The 18,711-nt window shown below is 41.0% G+C and overlaps 1 protein-coding gene across 1 annotated transcript in view; it reads right to left on the bottom strand.

The window, feature by feature from the left end:
- RSPO1 (R-spondin 1) overlaps positions 1-11,531 on the bottom strand; it is a 328,988-nt gene extending 317,457 nt beyond the window's left edge. Inside the window, exon 1 of the mRNA XM_075334080.1 lies at positions 11,158-11,531. The gene's annotated coding sequence lies outside the window, so the exon portion shown is untranslated. The remainder of the gene's footprint in view (positions 1-11,157) is intronic.
- Between the last annotated feature and the right edge of the window lie 7,180 nt (positions 11,532-18,711).

Below are 18,711 nucleotides of genomic sequence, written 5' to 3'. Positions count from 1 at the left end.
AACATGCCTGCAAGGATGGGGGGAAAAATGGCTGCAAGAATGGGGGAAACACACCAGGATTGGGTACATTTAGCAGGAAGGGGAACATGCCAGGAAGGGGTACATTTACCAGAATGAGGGATACATTTACCCGGATGGGGGATAAATTTACCAGGATGGGGGATAAATTTACCAGGATGGGAGGAAACATGAACATGCCAAGATGAGGAAACATGCTAGGATGGGGAACATTTAGAAGGAAGGGTGACATTTACCAGGATGGGGTACGTTTACCAGGAAAGGGGACATTTACCAGGATAAGGGAACATGCCTGGATGAGGTACATTTACCAGGATGGGGTCATTTAGCAGCATGGGGGAACATGCCAGGATGGGATACATTTACAATGATGAGGTACATTTACCAGGATGGGGTACATTTACCAGAATGGAGGACATTTACCAGGAATGGGGTACATGCCAGGATGGAGGAACATTTACCAGGATGGGGAATATGCCGGGATGGGACCTTGATGGGGACAAATATGCCAGAATGTAGGAAATATATGTAAGGATGGGGGTGACATGTTTACCAGGAAATGGCCCAGGAAGGAGGACATAACTACACAATGAAAGGGGAGGGGATCAACTAGCATGTCTTAATAGGTTTTTAGGATGTTCAGACTTTGAAATGTAGATGTTGATTACAGGGTGAAATCTGATTGCATTCCATGCTAAAATCTGTCTAATATGCTGCAATTTTTTCCAGAAAGATCAATCCAACTGCTGTGTCTGGAAAGGGGAATGGGAGAGGCTCACCTTCAACGTGTGGTAAGCATGCATGAGCGTGATGCCCCCTGCTGAAGAGAAGACGGCAAAGGTAAGATTAAAATCAATTATTTACATAATAGGATTGTTTGGCACTTCGGAAAAAAAAATGGGTTTAGGGCTACAGTTTGGGCACTCGGCCTGCAAAAGGTTGACTGCTCTATACCATTTTGTTTTTCACCTTCTGAGTATTATCTTTAATGTGTAATTTCTGTTGTTCTGCTTTCCATATAGTACAGTCTTTCTTAAAAAGTCCCTTTTTCTTACATCTGAAACATTCTCTTGTCTCTTTATTATAGGGTCTCTTTGATTCTGTAGCTTTAAGAGCAATTCCACCATATTTTTCAGTAGAATAATTTGTTTGCTCTTTCCTTCTTTGATATTCATCTATGAGTCTGGTCTTCACAAACTCTAATGTAATGTCTGTTCTAGGTATTGTCTCTAGTATATTTATGTGGCTATCATTAATATCTTCACCAATTGATCTCAGCTGTGATATCACTTCCATCATGGAGAATATATGCTCCTGCATGTCATTGTCTGCACTCAGGCTCATACTGTAAAGCTTTCTTAGTAGAAATAACGTGATTTAAGCTGGGTCTTTCATGTAGCTTTCTTAATGCTTCCCACATTCCCTGTGCTGTATCCTCATTCCTTATATATATGAATTGAGAATCTTCCACTAATAGGCTGATAGTAGCTCTTGCTTGTCTATTTTTTCTTATCCCATGTCTGATTATTATCATTGGGTCTATCTGTAGTGATTACTTCCCATAAATCATCTTTAGACAATAACATCTCCACTTTGAACTTCCATAACTAACAGTTCTCATTATTCAGCTTAGCTACTGTGAATTTTGGCTCTGTACTACACATAATCTTTAACTTGTCATACTTGTTTGGAGAGAATTGTACTGAAGAATTCTTCTGCATTCACCAGGGTCTTGCTGAGCTTTCTGGTGTCCTAGATGTCTGGGATCTTGGGTGTCTGGGATCTTTGGTGTCTGGGATCTTTGGTGCCTGGTATCCTGGGATCTTGGTGTACCTGGGCCCATAACCTGTTGCACAGCACAGCTTCTAGCTTCCCAGTTACAGAAGAAAGTTCACAGAGCAGATTACATGGGATAACAAACTCTTTACTTCTGAGAGAACATGAGGTAATGATAAGCACATTCATATAGCATTGTATCAGGAAGTGAAAGTGAAACCAGGAAGAAAGAACAACAAGAGACTTTCTACAATACAGTGAGTAAGGAAACTGCACAACATCGCCATCAACTGCCAGATCAGGAAGAAGTCCTCCTTCACACATACAAAGAAGTCCTCGTCTGTTGCATATACCAACAGGTACTATCCCAGGCAACGCCGGGTACTACAGCTAGTTTTTAATAATGTCTAAATTTTCCCTATAAAAGCAGTTTAGTTGCCTACTTATACTTTCATGCTCTATTAAAAAAAATCATAATGTGCTTTATAGTTGAGATTGTGATGAGCTTATATACAGTATGGACCAAAGGTTTGGACACACCTTCTCAACTCTAGAACAACTATTAAGAGGAGACTTTGTGCAGCAGGCCTTCATGGTAAAATAGCTGCTAGGAAATCACTGCTAAGGACAGGCAACAAGCAGAAGAGACTTGTTTGGGCTAAAGAACACAAGGAATGGACATTAGACCAGTGGAAATCTGTGCTTTGGTCTGATGAGTCCAAATTTGAGATCTTTGGATCCAACCACCGTGTCTTTGTAGAAAAGGTGAACGGATGGACTCTACATGCCTGTTTCCCACCGTGAAGCATGGAGGAGGAGGTGTGATGGTGTGGGGGTGCTTTGCTGGTGATACTGTTGGGGATTTATTCAAAATTGAAGGCATACTAAACCAGCATGGCTACCACAGCATCTTACAGCGGCATGCTATTCCATCCGGTTTACGTTTAGTTGGACCACCATTTATTTTTCAACAGGACAATGACCCCAAACACACCTTCAGGCTGTGGAAGGGCTATTTGACTAAGAGGGAGAGTGATGGAGTGCTACGCTAGATGACCTGGCCTCCACAGTCACCAGACCTGAACCCAATCAAGATCATTTGGAGTGAGCTGGACCGTAGAGTGAAGGCAAAAGGGCCAACAAGTGCTAAGCATCTCTGGGAACTCCTTCAAGACTGTTGGAAGACAATTTCCAGTGACTACCTCTTGAAGCTCATCAAGAGAATGCCAAGAGTGTGCAAAGCAGTAATCAAAGCAAAAGGTGGCTACTTTGAAGAACCTAGAATATAAGACATATTTTCAGTTGTTTCACACTTTATTGTTAAGTATTTCATTCCATATGTGTTAATTCATAGTTTTGATGCCTTCAATGTAAATCTACAATTTTCAGAGTCATGAAAATAAAGAAAACTCTTTGAATGAGAAGGTGTGTCCAAACTTTTGGTCTGTACTGTATATATCTAACAATATAAAGCTCAGTGTATGTATGTATGTATGTATGTATGTATGTGTGTGTGTGTGTGTGTGTGTGTGTGTGTGTATATGTATGTTTATCCGTTAAAGGAATACGCACTGTCGCATTTACAATCACGAAATTTTGCACAGACACTCCATGTGACTCAGGGAATGTCATAGACTATGTTTGGATGGGAAAATTTAACTCCGCACTTTACAGTTACTCTCCAAAAATCCTGCCTCCATTAAAGTCAATGGAGCTGTGAGCTATTAGGTTATTAATAGGAGCTGTGAGTAACAAGCTATAGGAACAAAATTAATTGTTAGTAAAAGAAGCTTATGTGTGTGGGGATAAGATGTCGGTGGGGAGATGGATAGAGAGAGTCAGCAAGAGACAGACAGAGGCAGAGAGACAGGTACAGACAGACAGGGAAAGACACAGGCAGACAGGAGAAGAGACAGAGATACAGGCAGACAGGGAAAGAGACAGACAGAGAAACAGACACATACACAGGGAAAGACACAGGCAGACAGGGAAAGAAACAGGGAAAAAGACAGAGACAAGGAAAGAGACAGACAGAGAGACAGACACAGACATGGAAAGACACAGACAGGGAAAGACACAGAAAGATAGGGAAATAGACAGACAGAGAGACAGACAGAGACAAACAGGGAAAGAGACAGGGAAAGAGACAGAGACAAGGAAAGAGACAGACTGGGAAAGAGACAGACTGGGAAAGAGACAGAGACAAGGAAAGAGGCAAGGAAAGAGACAGAGACAAGTAACTAGACAGGGAAAGAAACAGAAACAAGTAAAGAAACAGACAAGTAAAGAGACAGGGAAAGAGACGGAGACAAGTAAAGAGACAGGGAAAGAGACAGAGACAAGTAAAGAGACAGGGAAAGAGACAGAGACAAGTAAAGAGACAGAGAAAGAGACAGAGACAAGTAAAGAGACAGGGAAAGAGACAGAAACAGGGAAAGAGACAGACAGACGGGGACAGAGACAGACGGGGACAGAGACAGATGGGGAAAGAGACAGATGGGGAAAGAGACAGACGGGGAAAGCGACAGACGGGGAACGAGACAGACCTGGAACGAGACAGACCTGGAACGGGACAGACCTGCAACGGGACAGACGGGGAACGAGACAGACGGGGAACGAGACAGACGGGGAACGAGACAGACGGGGAACGAGACAGACGGGGAACGAGACAGACGGGGAACGAAACAGACGGGGAGTGAGACAGACTGGCAAAGAGACAGACGAGGAAAGAGACTGACAGACAGATAGACAGACACAGACAGACACAGAGAAAGAGAGAGATAGAGAGATAGAGACACAGAGATAGAGAGAGACAGAGAGAGACTGATACAGAGACAGACAGAGAAGCTGATACAGACAGACACACAGAGACAAAACAGACAGAGACAGACAGAAACTCGAAGAGAGACAGAGAGACTGTTACTATCCCAGACAACGCCCGGGTACTACAGCTGGTATATATATATATATTGTAGACTGTGAGCCCTCGCGGGCAGGGACCTCTCTCCTCCTGTACCTGTCTGTGTCTTGTACTGTTTACGATTATTGTACTTGTCCCTATTATGTATACCCCTTTCACATGTAAAGCGCCATGGAATTAATGGCGCTATAATAATAAATAATAATAATAATATATATATATATATATATATATATATATATATATATAAAAGCCACTTTGAATAAGGACATCTTCAGCATTAGCAGGATAGATGGACTCAACAGTGATATGTCTTCATCTGACCACTATCTAATGTGTATGGACACAATAGAAGGATTCTTACATGGGTTGTCCAGGTCTGAGCTTTTATTGATCTCTCTGAAGCAAAGATCGTCAAGATGAGATTGGCGAGGGCCAATACCCAGCAACTCCTGCACTCCAATCAACTGTATTCTGCCCTGTCTATTGACCATGAGTAAAGCCTGCTGAAATATGGTCAGTTCATGGGGTCCTGTATTTTTTATACCTTATTTCAGCTAAGATGGAATATTAGATGTCTTATAGGATTGTTTCTGCATTGTGCTCTGTACATTCTGACTGGCCACTGTTGAGTACTGCACTTTACCACTCATTCAAGAGAGAGTTAAAGTGTTGAAGTGCAGTACTCTGCAATGGGCTATAAGCAATGGATGGGTCTTTTGTGTTCTGTGCCATTCACTTCAATGGGAGATAAGGCACAGTATTCTGCGGCAGCCAATAAGCAATGTATGGGGCTGCTGTGTTGTGTGCTGTACATTTGCACAGGGAATAAGGGACAGTATTCTTTGGCTGCCAATAAGCAATGTATGGGGCTTCTGTGTTGTGTACTGTTCACTAGCATGGGGGATAAGGCAAAGTATTTAGCGGTTGCCAATAAGCAATATATGGGGCTGTGTTGTGCACTGTTCACTTGCATGGGGGATAAGGCACAGTATTTAGCGGCAGCCAATAAGCAATGTATGGGGCTGCTGTGTTGTGTGCTGTTCACCTGAATGGTAGATAAGCCACAGTATTCTGCGGCAGCCAATAAGCAATGTATGGGGCTGCTGTGTTGTGCACTGTTAACTTGCATGGGGGATAAGGCACATTATTTAGCGGCAGTCAATAAGCAATGTATGGGTTGCTGTGTTGTGTGCTGTTCACCTGAAAGGGAGATAAGTCACAGTATTCTGCGGCGGCCAATAAGCAGTGTATGGGGCTGCTGTGTAGTGCACTGTTCACTTGTATGGGGGATAAGGCACAGTATTTAGCGGCTGCCAATAAGTAATGTATGGGGCTGCTGTGTTCTGCTCGTATATTGTTGGTAAAGGTTACAGCTGATTTTGGGGGAGCCAGGTGTCTCTCTCTCAGAGATCTCATATGAATTACCTATCATACAGAGAAGTTATAATTATGAAATCATTTTAGAATCATAAATCTATAAATGTAAATCAATATAAGATAATTTTAGGCTCATAAATGGAAAAATACTTTAAACATCAGTTTCTATACCAAGATCAATAATATCAGACTTGAGAACTTATCAGGGTGAACCATACCATACCTTTTCTCAGCATTCCCATGTGCTTAAAGACAACTGTATAAAGATTAGATGATTTAAGGAGCTGTAGAAGTATAGATCTTTAGTAGGGATGATCGAATACCTCAATATTTGCCGAATAGGTCACCGCTATTCGACAATTTGCGAATATTCGATGCGCAATGTAGGTCTATGGGAAACCCGAATAACAACTATTCGGAACTAGTCGGGCTTCACATAGACTTACATTGCGCATCGAATATTCGCATAGCGGCGACCTATTCGTCGGATATTCACGAAGCCGAATATTTGAGGTATTCAATCATCCCTAATCTTTAGTAATCCATGGAATCGTGCCAAGGGGGAATAAAAGAAACACTACACTGGCTCATAACTCCTTCCTCTTACAGTACGTTTGCCTGTAGCATATATAGGAATACACATTCTACTGGTAGACTATGTGATGTCATGATGGCTCCTACTGCTCAGCATCACTAGATAAAGTTACCCAGGGAGGACCATGAGATCAAGTGTGTCTTGTTGCAGAGCTAGAATGTGTTTCTTTATTGACACATACACTATTGTTAAACAAGGTGATCCAATATAATATTGGGTTATTAGCTAGGAAAGATCTAATCAGCTCAGTCATCAGAGCTTTGTATGCCTCCTGAAAAGCGGAAAATGATACTTTATACTGTAACACAGCCAGCCCCCCCCTTACGTCGAATCAAAGCGGCAGCTAAAGAGGTATCAGGTGTTAGCAGATTTGTTAGCTCATAAATGAAAGCCTTTAATCAGTGGGCGTGCCGAGAAGAGAAAGCACATGTTCCTGGCACAGTGACAAGTCAGGGTAGAAATGGTACCTCCAGAAGCCCAGCGTCTCAGAACTAGATATGTCACTGACTAGACTTTACGGAGGCATATTTAATCTGGAGATTTAAGGAAAGGCAAAGAACGTGACTATTATATTCCAAATCAAATTATTTTGGAGAAGTTCAAGGTTTTATGATATTGATATTTCTTTGCTTGCAATTTTGTGGTGATGCTGTTTATTAAGTCTGGAAAGTTATTTCATATATTTGAGAATGGATGATACTATCCCGTTATGAAATGATGACTCCTTAAAAAGCACGTTAGGTTTTATGTGTGCGGAATATAGTATGGGCGCTATTTGGATTTGGGATCCTGATTCAGATTTGGGGGGTTTATTTTCTTAGAGATAAAATTTCTAATTAATCTGTATGATCTACATTGCAGACATTTGTTAAGCGGACATATATCAGTTGTGTCCGACCAGTAGTTTTCTGCCTTAGCTGGACAGAACTGATGATGAAGCTGTATACAATGCGTACCATAGCTGGATCACGTTTCATAGACCAGTCCAATTCAGCTGTTGTTGCACCAACTAGTCCAAGGGCCAAATCAAAAAGGTAACATGCAAATCCCAATACATCATTTTGGGTTTTTTTCACTTTTCTTGTTTTATTTTGGCCATTTTTTTACTCCTACGTCTCCAAAATGGTACACACTGTTCATAAATTTTGCACTTAGTAAAAAAAACCATCTTTTCTGTTATGTTTGATCTTTTGTATGATATATTAGTGCAAAAAAAATAGTATAATTTGCATTAATTTCTGGCATACATAAAATCACTCTGGGGTGATAATGTATTACATTCGGATAAAAATGTTGCCACAGTTGATGAATCAGCCAAAAACATCTGGAAAGCCTAAACCCCAAACTGACATATTAAAATGTGATATTAAAAGGCGCAAGTGAAAAGGTAAATGTGGCAAAACAAGAAAACCGCACAAAATTAGGCACTAAAGGCACAAAAGCAATGTTGACGCGGGCCCACAGTGCTTTTTGATTCGGCTATGGATGACAGACAATGGAAAACTATGAGATCAGTTTTGGAATACACTTTCTCCTGAAGTTGCACTACCACACAAGAGGGAGAAAAAAAATCAAAGGGTAAAGGAATATATATGGAAATAAGGTCTAAGCCAAAATACTGCAGCCACCATGCTTATTGGCTGGATTTCAAAATCCAATAGTCATATTACAAAATTACAACATATTTGTGCTTTATGTATTACATGGGTCAAAAGTTCAAAACTGGACTTTTTCTTACTGTTTAGCTTGTCTTATGTAAGACTCAGTCTTCATGTAAATACCTATATCTCTGCCCTTTATCCTTTCCCATCCCCTGGCTGTCTTTTTGCAATCACACAATTTATGTAATTTAGAACCCCTTGCATAGTTCCTTTTCTTCATCTACAATCCTCTTGACTTGTAGACGTCTTCATCTAGAACCCTGCTGTTCTCTAGGTGTGTCTTCATCCTGGGACCTTTTGAGTAATGTATGACTCAGTCTTAATCTAAAGTGCAATGTATATGGACAACACTTTTTCTAGAATCCTATTGTATTGCACCATGTACATGCATCAGTTTTCATCTAGAATTTCCACGTACCAAACATTCTTCAGTCCTTCGATAGAATTTTGTTTCCATTGTGTGTGGACGACACCTTGTCTAGAACCCTCTGGTTTTGCTCCGTAAATATGTATCAATTTTCATCTAGAATTTCCATGTGCCATACATGCATCAGTCCTCTAGAATTTCCTTCCATTGAATATGTACATGTATCTTTGTCTAGAACACTTGTGTTGCATTGTGTATATGTATCAGTTTTCTTCTTAAATTTCCATATACCATGCATTTATGAGTCCCTCTCTAGCATTTTCTTGCATTGAATATGGACCTGACCTTAATCTAGAATCCTATTTTCTTGGTTCGTGTAAATGTATTAGTTGCCATGTAGAATTTCGATGTTGCATTTGTGTATCAATCCTTATCTAGATTTCCTTGTACTGAATATGTCTTGACTTTGTCCAGAACCCCGTTGTGTTTGTTCCTGTATATGCATTAGTTTTCATGTAGAATTTGCATGTTCCCTGCATGTAACAATAATTCTCTAGATTTTCCTTGTACTGAATATGGACCTGACTTTAGACCTGACTTTGTCTAGAACCCCGTTGTGTTGGTTTGTGTATATCCATTAGCTTTCATGTAGAATTTTCATGTTCCATGCATGTATCAATAATTGTCTAGATTTTTCTTGTGCTGAATATGGACCTGACTTTGTCTAGAACTTTGTTGTGTTAGTTCCTGTATATGCATTAGTTTTCATGTAGAATTTCCATGAGTGTATCAGTCATGGTATAGATTTTCCTTGTACTGAAAATGGATCTCACTTTGTCCAGAACCCCGTTGTATTGGTTTGTGTATACGCATTAGTCTCCATGTATAATGCATGTATCTGTCCTTGTCTAGATTTTCCTTGTACTGAATATGGACCTGACTGTCCAGAATCCTATTGTGTTGCTTCGTATATATGCATTAGTTTTCATGTAGATTTTCCATGTTCCATGCGTGTATCAATCCTTTTGCTGAATATGGACCGGACTTTGTCTAGAACCCTATGGTGTTGTATAAGGGATATACGTTAGTATTTCCATGAATTCTGTAGTCTTCATCTAGAACTTCCTTGTCTAGTACATGTATCTGTCTTCATCCAGAAACCATTTAACTTGTATATGTGTACGTCATCTATTACCCATTGAGGTGCTTTCTAGATTCTCCAGCCTGTCTCTAGAACCCCCTTTGTATTTTACACACATTAACCTTCTAGATCCCACATGTACTATACATGCTTCCTGCAATATTTAGCTGTGCTTTCATGATTGTTTAGATTGTCACCTTACATATATGGTATCTTCACCACATTTTAATTTTCATATTCACATCTGTGGCAAGCAAATAAATAAAGTAAACTTTTAATATAAATCAGTGCAATAGGTCAAAAGAGACTCATGACTTAAGCATGGCGAAATGTCACGAAACTCCTTACAAGTTGTAGTACATTATTTTTTTCTTTCCCGACTTCTTAACAAGGTGGGAAAAACAGTGTTTGAGAAGATATATAAAGAAAAATATCTCCACACCCTCTTTCTCTGTTCTGCGTTACGGAGTAACTAACTTCGACCTAGATATGTCTGTTTTAAATTAAAAAGGAATTGTAAATGTGACCTTGCAGAAGCTACTTTTTTTTTCTAAACACATGCAGATATTACAGATCAGACCTCGCTTTCTGTTCCGTGATCCAAATCATACAAAAAGTAAAAAAAAACCTAAAAAACACACTTTATCCTGATCACGCCACCGAAAGTCAGCTTCCAAATCTGATATCTGAAGGATCTTCTTGGCAAAGAGCCTGCTAAGCAATGCGAAGAGCAACAACAACAAAAAAATTAGTTACAGAAAATCTTTTTGCCTTGACTTTCACACCAGTTAGTGAACACATGTAGCAGAGAGGAGTTGGTCATTGGTCTTAGTTTGTGAGGTTATCACAAAGTGATTTTTGCATAGGATAGCTGCATTTGCTCCAAAGAGTTAACCCTTGTCTGGTACCATAGGGTCAAAGTGACCCCATGCAGATTGGTACAACTAGTCATTTCTGTTTATGGTACCAGACAAGGGTTAAATGACAAAATCAGCACTGCTACATCAAATTGTTAGTAAATCAATGCCTCCTGACATCTAAGGATGTCTGTTTTTCCAGCTAAACTAAACTGTTTGCTTTTTGCCATCAGGATATAATATATGGTTGTACGTATACATTACGCATATACAAACAAAAGCATACAAATGATTTTCACTCCTCCTAATTTGGGATTCGAGGTTTTATCTTTTATCACTAACGGAAAAGGAAAAATTGAAATTAACAGCTTCAATTCCAAAATCAACACGAAAGCTAAAAAAAAAAAAAGAAAGGAAATTCTTAAAATTCCAAAAACCTTACCTTTCTATATAAATTCCACTTAAGTTGAGAGATTAGGTGGGTTTTTAGAAGCAATCCTTTCCAGAAAATCTCCCCAAAAGCTTATGAAAATGGACGTAAGTCTCCAGAAATGTAGATTTGATTCTTCTTATTTTAAGAGAGAATTCGGTTTCAATGCAAAATCTCAGCTCTCGTTAGAAAGCTAGTGATAACTCCAAGGGGATTTCAGAGAGGAGAGAGGGAGAGGGGTCTGGCTGTGTCTGGATTGTAGTCCATCAGCAAAACCAAGTGATCAGGCAGTGAAAAGCCCCAGCGTGCTCGCAGCTCTGGCTCCATCCACTTTCATGCAGTCGACTGACTCTCACTTTCCCTCTCACTTTTTTTAAATGACCAAAGCATCCAGTTTTTCCCTCTAACTTAAGCCAGATATCTGTTGCTTGCAAGTGCCACCTCCTCTAGGGATTGACAGAGAAATTTAACTCTTTGCTTCTCTGTTCTGAATTAGGATCCTGTAAAATAAAAGAGCGAGGGCATGGATGCAGGGGTTAATGTTATTAAAATGTCATTTTAAAGGGGTTCTTTACTTTTTCTTATACTAACAGCAGAAACTGACTTTGGTCACTAAAGGGGGCTTTACACACTGCGACATCGCTAATGCGGAGTCGTTGGGGTCACGGAATTTGTGACGCACATCCGGCCGCATTAGCGATGTTGCTGCGTGTGACACCGATGAGCGATTTTGCATCGTTGCAAAAATGTGCAAAATCGCTCATCGGTGACATGGGGGTCCATTCTCGATTATCGTTACTGCAGCAGTAACGATGTAGTTCGTCGCTCCTGCGGCAGCACACATCGCTATGTGTGACGCCGCAGGAACGAGGAAGCTCTCCTTACCTGCCTCCCGGCTGCTATGAGGAAGGAAGGAGGTGGGCGAGATGTTACGTCCCGCTCATCTCCGCCCCTCCGCTGCTATTGGGCGGCCGCTCAGTGACGTCGCTGTGACGCCGCACGGACCGCCCCCTTAGAAAGGAAGCGGTTCGCCGGTCACAGCGACGTCGACGAGCAGGTAAGTATGTGTAACGGGTCTGGGCGATGTTGTGCGGTACGGGCAGCGATTTGCCCGTGTCGCGCAACAGATGGGGGCGGGTACCCACACTAGCGATATCGGGACCGATATCGCAGTGTGTAAAGTAGCCTTAAGACTAAAATCCTTGTTAAAATCCTTGAGAAACAATTTACCCACGTGGTAGCCAGAAAAGATGAGAATTTGTCGGAAAGAGAATATGTGTACGGTATGTTACTGTGCTAAGCACCAGAAGAGAAATATCCCTCATGAGGGTATCGGATACAGTTGGGGATTGATTATTTCTGATTTTAATGTGGTTTCTAGTGCTATGTACTGACACAGAATGCCTGCCTGTTATAGCCTATAGCTTCTTCACATGTCCATGTATTTTTCCGGACCGAGCAATCCACACCAAAAAATGGAGACATGTCCGATTTTTAGTCAGGCAGCAATGCAAGTGTATGGATCCATGAAAAAATCAGATACAGAATCGGATGCCATCCATGTGCTGTCCCATTTTCACTAGCTCTTTGATATGAGAAACCTGCGTCATTGTTTTTTGCATACGAGAAGATCTGACAAAACTCTGATGGGAAAAACTGAAACTGAACAAACACTGATGGAAATCTGAACCAAAACACGTTTTTTGTAACTGTAAAAAACCCCACTAATATCTGAAGGAGTCTTAATATAATTGTAACAGGTATAGAAATTAGATGTTCAATTCTAAGAGCCTAAAAATCCAAAGTGGAGTGTATTACAGAGGTCCTGCCGGTCAACTCAGTTATGAACGCTATCAAGCATGTCTGGCGTACACCGTGAGCATATAATTACTCAGACTGTAGTATGGCCACATGTACACATATTTAGTATTTGGTGAGTTTACCTCATTATCTTTAAGGCCATGTTGACATGTTTAATATTTGGGGCGTTTTTTACCTCAGTATTAGTAAGGTTCACGTACACATGTTTAGGACTTTGATGATGTTACCTCAGTATTTGTAAGGCCATGGGTACACATTAAGTATTTGGTGAGTTTTTACCTCAGCATTTGTAAGGCCACGGGCACAGGTGTAGTATTTGGTGATTTTACCTCAATATTTGTAAGTCACGGGCACAAATGTAATATTTGGTGAGGTTTTACCTCAGTATTTGTAAGACCACATGCAAACATTGAGTATTTGGTGAGTTTTTTTACCGCAGTATTTGTAAACCAAAACCAGGAGTGGGTAACAGATACAGAAGTGGTGCTCATGTTTCTTATACTTTTCCTCTGATTGTTCCACTCCTGGTTTTGGCTTATAAATCCTGAGGTAAAAAAACTCACCAAATACTCAATGTTTGCATGTGGTCTTACAAATACTGAGGTAAAAACTCACCAAATACCCATCGTATGCATGTTGCCAGCGCTATGTTCCCACAATGAGCTTTTGGTATTTTTTGCACCTATTAAGTAAATTAGGTTACTTGCGTTTCTTTCATTGCTTTTTTTATTGTATTTTTGACTCTGCGGTTTTTTTTTGTCTTTTTCTGGTATTCCATGTTTTAAATACATCTGCTTTCCCTTTGATACTTCCTGGTATTTGTCTTTGACAAAATCTTATTGATACAGTCTGGTGCGGATTACATGCATCCTTTACCTGCACATTGTCTGCATCTAATGTAATTCTAGGGGGTAAGTCCTTACATAATACTCAGGATAAACACAAGAGAAATTGACACAATGCGGATTGCAGGCACCGAACGCAGGTCGGTCTATGCAGCATAAAATAAAAAACGTCATCCGCTTTGTTAGAACAGTAATACACTGATATATATGTATATATATATATTTATATATATATATATTCTACAGCGAAAAACACAGTGTTAAAAACTCATTGTGGGAAAGTAACCTTAATCTGAGTTTTTCCAAAAATTGTTTCAAGTTAGAATTTTCCAGAAACCTTTAGCAGACAATCTGAATATGAAACATCTAACCTGCATTCTGGATTGTAAATGGTGATGGGTAAAGCTTTACTTTGTAGCCGACTCTGCCTCAGCATCATGACATCACTCGGAGAAGGGCTCTGTGACATATCGCTTTATGTGTAGACTGCAAGCATTCACATTTACCACATGCAGGTCATTGTTCTCATTCACAGTGACATGTCCTGTCTGGTAGGGTGTAAACACACAATTCACAGCGCACTGTATACAAACAGATCACATTCTGGAATTTAAAGGGAGTACTCCTGATCGAAGGGGAAAAGAACACCATCTGCTTATACGTATAACATGCTATATATATTGCGTTTGAAAATTTATATACAGGTCATTTAAAGGGAATCTACATTTTTCCATCACTTTCCTATTTTATTGCTAAATTGCTGCTGCATGTAATTGGACAGTTCTGATAAGATACAATTTAAAAGAAAACACTAAAAAACTAAAAAAATTATGAAAATGGACAGTATCAACCTCAAGACAAATGGGATTTATTTAGAAGATAGCTAGTCTCACAATTTTGAAAGGTGCAAGCAGTGGACAGGGTCCGTGTGAATCCCAGTTCTGATAAGATGTTTTATGCAAAGGTCTATTTTTTTCAAGCTTAGGGATACCAAAGCTGAATTTAAATGGAATGTGTCATCAGTAGAGATGAGCAAACCTGAAAAGTAGAGTTTGGTGTTCATACCGAATATTGACTTTACTAAAAAATCAGTGTTCAAGTTTGGAGTTTGGGCGCTTTACATTTGCTGATCACTCGAGCGAGTATTGCTGTGCGAGTCGCCAAAAAAGGAAAAACCCCTCCACAGAAGTGTTCTCTTTATGGCTGGCTGCATGTGGGCAGAGACCCGAGCTGCCCAATTAGTGACTTCTATTGGGGTTCAGGTCAAGTCTGGGTCCCAAACCAAACTTTATATAAAGTCCGACTGAATCCATCGAACAGAACTTCCACGGGTCTGCTCATCTCTAGTCAACAGGTTTTTGCTACTCCATCTGAGAGCAGCATGATGCAGGGACAGAGACCTTCATTCCAGCAATGTATCACTTACTGGGCTAGAGGCTGCAGCTCTGATAAAATCCCTGTCCTATCTGCTGCACATCTAACAGTTTTCTGAATGCTGAGCTCAGTACAACCCCACCACACCACTTATTGGCATATTTCTGTGTACATTGTGCAGAGCATTTTAGAAGGCTGTATACAAGTCCCCGAGCCAATCTGTGTAACATAAAAAGGCCTTTTATTATACTCCGCTAAGGGACAGTCCTGTCTGATGGGCGTTTCTAGTCTCGGTCTGGCACCTTCTATCTTCTTGTGATCGCTGTCCTGCTTTCCTGCTCCTTGTGGATAATGCATCCTACATTATCCTCACAGAGTCCTGCATTGCGCCTACACACATACGTACTTCTTTCTGCCGTGCTCAGGGCATAGCAAAGTATTGTAGTGCACATACACAGGCTTTGTTTGACCATTCCCCGCGCCTGCTCATTACAGTAATTTGTCTGTCTTCAACAGGGCAGAGAGAACTGCGCATGCGCAGGAGCGCAATGGAGGGCTCTGTGTGGATGATGTAGTACGCGTCATCCACATGGTGCATTGAAGGTGGACAGTGATAAAAGAAAGAGGGGAAGCAACGGATCAAGATCATCGATGCCCATCGGACTGGACCGCCCTGTAGCTGAGTATAATAAAAGATGTTTTTTATGTTATGCAGATTGGCTTGGGGGCTTCTATATAGCATATTAGAATACTGTGTATAAGGGCTTACTAGTGGTGGCCACAGTTTATATGATAAAACAATGGTGACAAGTTGCCTTTAATTTCACTTTTCATACCCATATTAATAGATTTTCTACAAAGAAATCTAATTTCCTTGAAGAATCTGAGATTTGCTGGATTTGAATTTCGGCAGATCCGCTTATCTTGACATCTGAGGGCATGTTTAACAGTAGTCGTAAGATGAAAATGGGTCAAAATCCACAAATAAACTTTGCTTTTTACATCTTTTATCCATTGTCTGTTTTTTCATCTGCAGACACAGGTTTGTAGATGCCATTTCTAAACTTTTTGTAACCAAATATACACGAGGGATCATTCTAGTGGAATTATACTGTCATGATCTTGAGGTGGTTTTCCTGCTCCGTCATTTATATGGTGGATTTTATTGCATGAAGCTGAAGGGATTTACAGTTCTGGACTAATTCCATTCCCTTCTGCATGTTAGAATTCCCACATTACACCTACTTTCTGAAATGGTGTGCAATAAAAATAAGTTCCATTCTCTCCTTCCCCTTCTCCCAATAAACACATGATAATGAGAATTAGCACATTCTGAACTTACTGTCATTAACACCTTGACACAATGCCTGGAGGCCATGGAGAAATGACACTACAGCAGATTGCTGTGAGAAGATCAGATACCACAAAAGTGTCAGAATATGTGAGAGAGATATAAATTGCTCAGAGTAACCCTCTCCGTTTCACCTCATCTTTCTCTTGGACATTATTCCCAGTTGTGAATTGGAAGTGCAGATTCATACTTACAGCAGCTGGTGCTTCCAGGAAAGTCTCTCACTAAGCGCACGACAAAGTCCCTCAGTAGAAAAAGACCTCATTAAAAATGCAAAGCTGGAAGTTTGCATTTAAAGGATTTCTCTAAAATAGTATGGAATCAATACCAGAGACATAGTTTGTATGACATATGTCCTCTTCAAAGGAAATAGAAATAGGAAATAAGATAGATATACAATTTATCACAAACGTGAGTACACCCCCCACATATTGTAAATATGTTATTATATCTTTTTCATTGGACAACACTGAAAATATGACATTTTGATATAATATAAAGTGGTCAGTGTACAGCTTGTATAACACAGGACTAGAGATGAGCGAACCGGTCCCGGTTCGGCTCGAGGCGGTTCGCCGAACGGGGGGTCTGGCTCGAGTTCGGCTCGTCGAACGTTCGACGAACCGAACTCGAGCCCATAGGAAACAATGGCAGGCAATCACAAACACAGTAAAACACCTAGAAAACACCCTCAAAGGTGTCCAAAAGGTGACAAACAACTCACAACACAACACAAACACATGGGAAAGTGACAAGGACATGTACTCATGCGAAAACAAAACAGCTGGACAAGGAAAAAGAGGAGGACACACAGATATAGGCATGGCACGCCCTTCTAAAGTCATGTAAAACACCGCAAGGTGACTCCAAGCGGAGTCTCCCTTTTTTCCAAAAATTGGGCCCCACACACCCACCCCTTCAGTGGCAGCAGTTGTGCCCCAGTTGTACACTTCACAGCTAGATTTGCATCAAGCACATTCAAAAATACGCCATTCTTATCCGTCCCCAGGATGACACCGGGGTAGGTAGCAAAGTCTTTCCTGATCCCAGCTCTGTTCATCTTGGCTTCTTTTAAAAACACAGCAAGCAAGGGTTACTCCAAGCGGAGTCTCCCTTTTTTCCAAAAATTGGGCCCCACACACACCCACCCCTTCAGTGGCAGCAGTTGTGCCCCAGTTGTACACTTCACAGCTAGATTTGCATCAAGCACATTCAAAAATACGCTATTCTTAACCGTCCCCAGGATGACACCGGGGTAGGTAGCAAAGTCTTTCCTGATCCCAGCTCTGTTCATCTTGGCTTCTTTTAAAAACACAGCAAGCAAGGGTTACTCCAAGCGGAGTCTCCCTTTTTTCCAAAAATTGGGCCACACAGACACCCACCCCATCAGTGGCAGCACTTGGGCCCTAGTTGCAAACAGGATGTTTTGATTTGCATCAAGCACATTCAAAAATACGCTATTCTTAGCCGTCCACAGGATGACACCGGGGTAGGTAGCAAAGTCTTTCCTGATCCCAGCTCTGTTCATCTTGGCTTCTTTTAAAAACACAGCAAGCAAGGGTTACTCCAAGCGGAGTCTCCCTTTTTTCCAAAAATTGGGCCACACAGACACCCACCCCATCAGTGGCAGCACTTGGGCCCTAGTTGCAAACAGGATGTTTTGATTTGCATCAAGCACATTCAAAAATACGCTATTCTTAGCCGTCCCCAGGATGACACTGGGGTAGGTAGCAAAGTCTTTGCTGACCCATGACTTGTTCATCTTGGCTTCTTTTAAAAACAATGTAAGCAAGGGTTACTCCAAGCGGAGTCTCCCCTTTTTTCCAAAAATTGGGCCCCACACACACCCACCCATTCAGTGGCAGCAGTTGTGCCCCAGTTGTACACTTCACAGCTAGATTTGCATCAAGCACATTCAAAAATACGCCATTCTTATCCGTCCCCAGGATGACACCGGGGTAGGTAGCAAAGTCTTTCCTGATCCCAGCTCTGTTCATCTTGGCTTCTTTTAAAAACACAGCAAGCAAGGGTTACTCCAAGCGGAGTCTCCCTTTTTTCCAAAAATTGGGCCACACAGACACCCACCACATCAGTGGCAGCACTTGGGCCCTAGTTGCAAACAGGATGTTTTGATTTGCATCAAGCACATTCAAAAATACGCTATTCTTAGCCGTC

This window comes from Anomaloglossus baeobatrachus, chromosome 2, assembly GCF_048569485.1.
Source record: "Anomaloglossus baeobatrachus isolate aAnoBae1 chromosome 2, aAnoBae1.hap1, whole genome shotgun sequence".
NCBI lineage: Eukaryota > Metazoa > Chordata > Amphibia > Anura > Aromobatidae > Anomaloglossus > Anomaloglossus baeobatrachus.
This window is presented reverse-complemented; position numbering and strand designations above follow the sequence as displayed.